The sequence below is a fragment of the Columba livia genome, unplaced genomic scaffold, assembly GCF_036013475.1.
Source record: "Columba livia isolate bColLiv1 breed racing homer unplaced genomic scaffold, bColLiv1.pat.W.v2 Scaffold_206, whole genome shotgun sequence".
Taxonomy (NCBI): domain Eukaryota; kingdom Metazoa; phylum Chordata; class Aves; order Columbiformes; family Columbidae; genus Columba; species Columba livia.
In genome coordinates, this window is record NW_027043202.1 from 310,152 (window position 1) to 314,305 (window position 4,154).

Here is a 4,154-nt window from a genome sequence, read left to right on the forward strand (position 1 = left end):
GGAAGAGAAGTTATTGATCTCTTCTCACTGGTGACCAGTGAGAGAACCCAAGGGAACAGAAGAAATATGTGCCAGGGGAGGGTCTGTTGCACATGAGGAAACGGTTCTTCCCCAGAGGTGCTGGACACTGAACAGGCTCCCCAGGGAGGTGTCAAGGCCCCAACCTGACAGTGTTCAAGAAGAGACTGGACAACGTCCTCAGACACACGGGGTGACCTGTGGGGTGTCCTGTGCAGGGACAGGAGTTGGACTCGATGATCCTGTGGGTCCTTCCAACTCAGGACATTCTATGATTCTATGAAATACTAGGTCAAAAGTCCATGTTTTCATTGTGCAGATGAGTTGTAAACATACACATCATGTGCATGTCCACTGTGTGCATGTGGTGAGATGAACCCAAATGAGCACAAATGCCATCAGCTATTCCTTGGGGTGCCATAAAGGTCAGTGGGACAGAGATGGTGTTCAGGGGTCTCTTCCAACCTGCGTTATTGTAGGATTCCATGAATCTTTTCCTTGGAGAGCTCTTTCACGTCAGAATAGACAGAGGAAGGAGAAGAAAAAATCAGAAGCAGAAGCAGAGATGTAAAATGCCCCAGAGTAAATACAGCAGCTCCTCTGAGGAACATTTCTCCACTCAAACCCTTGATAGGAAATCTATTGGATACATTTTATGAAAGCAGCTTAGTTTGATCTGCTCACACACTGGACCACAAGGAGGGTGATGGTGAGTACGATGTCATGTGGTCACATGTGTCTCAGGAACTCATAGTCCAGTAGGAAGCCAATGGCTGTGGAGGGGACTGTGAGGTCACTTCTGCCTCTGCAGGGGATTGGCCAACAGCAGGAACACGGCTGGGAAAAGACTGTGAGGTCACACAGACCAGACGAGCAATCGGGCCCAATCAGCATGGCTGGATGAAAGGCAGGTCCTGCTTGACCACCCTGATCTCTTCTGTGACAAGGTGACCGGCTGAGCAGATGAGGGAAAGTCTGTCGTGGGCAGTGAATCCGCCACACGGGCTGTGGGTGTTGTGTCCTTAGACTGCAGTAAAGCCTTTGACACCGTGTCCCACAGCATCTCCTGGAGAAGCTGCAGCTCATGGCCTGGATGGTGTATGTGCGATGGGTAAAGCACTGGCTGGAAGGCATTTTGTCCCCTAGAGCCATTTGTCCCCTTCCTATTCACATGGGCATCCCATGAATGCATCACTGCTCTACCCCAGTGTAGACAGGCACAAGGCCTTCTCCTCCTGGACCTCTCACCTCACCTGTGCCACTGGTTTCTACAGCAGCCCCATCCTGGACTGTGGGATGCCCAGAACAGCCCTCGCAAGACAGTTTGACAAAGCCTTTTTTCTACACCTTCCCCACATCCCTGCTCAATCCCATCATGTAAAGCTTAAGGACCAGAAAGGTTGGGTGCAACTGGAGCTTGGAGAAAAATGGTCAGGAAAGCTTTGAGGTGCACAGAGAGCCCATCAACATGTTGGCAAGCTGCTCTCTCTGAACAAGCCCAGAAGACCAGCACAGCATTTGCTGTGTCCCAGAAACTCGCCTGGAAGGTTGGGATATGGAGAAAAGGTTTGGTCTGGGAAGGGACAGACAGGTGCTGGTGGAACTGGCTGGTGTGACCGTGAGACATCTCTCCAACACCTCAGAAAAGTCCTGGCTCTCAGGGAGGCTGCATGGTCCTCTGAGAAAGAAAATAGCAAAAATGACTGACTTATCATGGAATCATGGAATAATTGTGGTTGGAAGAGACCCTTAAGATCATCGAGTTCAACTATAACCTAAATCTGGCACTAAACCATGTCCCTAAGAGCCCCATCTATCTGTGTTTCAAACACCTTCCGTGATGGGGACTCCACAACCTCACTGGGCAGTCTGCTCCATTGCTTCAAAACCCTTTCCCTGAAGAATTTTTTCCTCATATCCAATCTAAACCTCCCCATGTGCAACTTGAGGCCATTTCCTCTTGTCCTATCACTTGCTACTTGGTAGAAGAGACCAACACCCACCATGATAAAACCTCCTTTCAGGCAGCTGTAGAGAGTAATAAGGTCTCCCCTCAGCCTCCTGTTCTCAAGGCTGAACAGCCCCAGCTCCCTCAACCGCTCCTCGTCAGAGTGGTGCTCCAGACCCTTCACCAGCCTTGTCACCTCCTCTGAACTCTCTCCAGCACCTCAATGTCTTCCTTGTCATAAGGGGCCTAAAACTGACCCCAGGATTCAAGGTGCAGCCTCACCAGTGCCCAGTACAAAGGGATGATCACTTCTCTAGTCCTGCTAAAGCTCTGATTTAATCAAGGCTTGAACACCTTGGTGTGACCCAGTTGGTGACAGGTTGAACTGCAGACTCCTGAGGTCCCTTCAACCTCAGTTCTCTCATGATCCCATTGTGATGTTGGGCTCTGTTTCAGACTGGAGCAGAGCAGGCGATGATGGGGCAGGATCCACCTGTGCTGTAGGTGACCATCTAAACCAACATCTCAGCCAGTGAACCAGCCAACCCCTCAGTGTGACTCGCTCTGGGCAACGTGTGAGGAGTCCTGGGCAGGGAAGGTTCAGAGGGCATGGGGCGCTGTGCAAGACACAACATGATCTTGGTTCATGCCTGCAGGCCCATCAGATGCCAGTTGATATCAATGGATATTAAAATAAGAAGAATTGAAGACAAAGATCCAAAGCAAAGGAATGTGTCAACCTTCTTTTTCTTTCTTTGTTTCTTTCTTTGTTTCTTTGTTTCTTTGTTTGTTTGTTTGTTTCTTTCTTTCTTTCTTTCTTTCTATTTATTCATGTATGTATTCATGTATGTATTTATGTATTTAAGTATTTAGTTAGTTAGTTAGTTAGTTAGTTACTGATTTATTTATTTATTTACTGATTTACCGATTTATTTATTTATTTATTTATTTATTTATTTATTTATTTATTCTAACGTCTTTGTAGGGGAGTTTCTTTTCTTTGGAAAGGAAAGAGTTCTCCAGAACAGGGCATCGGTTTAGGACACAAATGTCTTCAGCTCCAGGGACACAAACACCTGGTGCCAGTGTAGATGCCCCGGGAACCCCTGCCCAGGCTCCACCTGCACTGCAAGGTGCTCTGGTCTCCCCAGGTCCTGTGTGAGAGATGCCAATCCCAGGCCAGCACCTCAGGTACACTGGGGCCCTAAAATGGCCCTGGCTGTTTATGGTGAGACAGCTGATGACTGATGTCTGTCTGGAAGTGTACTAAGGATTGGAGAAGAAATACTGGTCTTCCCCTGTACTTCTATTACCAACACTCTAGTATTTCATCTCCCTCGTCATTCAGGATTTCCCACCTCTCCTGATTAAATGTCCCTGCCCAAGGACAACTTTCCAGCACTGTCTGGACGTTTGCCCTTCCCAGTGCTCTCAGGTTTCTCCTCCACTTGCTCTTTGGTCATTCAGTGGCCTCTCAACTGTCTGGTTTCTGCTTTGAGCTTCAGGGAGTTACAAACTTGCCCCATTCTTCAGAGCTCTAATTAACATGGCAGTCAACACGTTCACTGTGTTTATTTCTATCCTCTCCTATCTCTCTGTCTAAACCAGTTCTTGTGTGGGTGTCCCTTGTGGATGCTGGACCTCATCAGATCCAGCTTACACACACAGCTGAGGAAAGTGTTTTGCTGTTTATTAAACTGATGTAGGAAAAGTGATGCAATCTGTGGTGGCCAATGAGGGAACCGGCAGACTGGGGGTGGGGGTGAGGAGCCAGGTTGTCCATACAGTGTCCAGCCTCAAGGACTGTCCTCCTGCCTGTCCAGATGTCTTCAGGAGACCCTCGGGATCAATGTCCAGTGTGGAATGCTGCTGTCACTTCTTCCATATGCTGAAAAATGATAGAAAACACCCTGGAAAGAAAAAACCCTCCTTTATGAAATCTTCTTTGAAACCTTCATCAGCAAGTGTCCCATTGAAACCTCTCCAGTTAGTTCTACAAGTCTGGAAGATTTGAATGAAATTAAAGAAAGAAGCATTGCTCGTTAGGGCTTTCTGTGTTTTAATGAGCCCCATGGTGTATTTGGTGCTGAGTCCATGAACCTCAGATACCAAGGACAGGCTGAAGAATCTGCTCAAGAAGTCCAAGTCAGAACAATCTCCAAAGTACCTTGAAGCATTAATGGGCCCC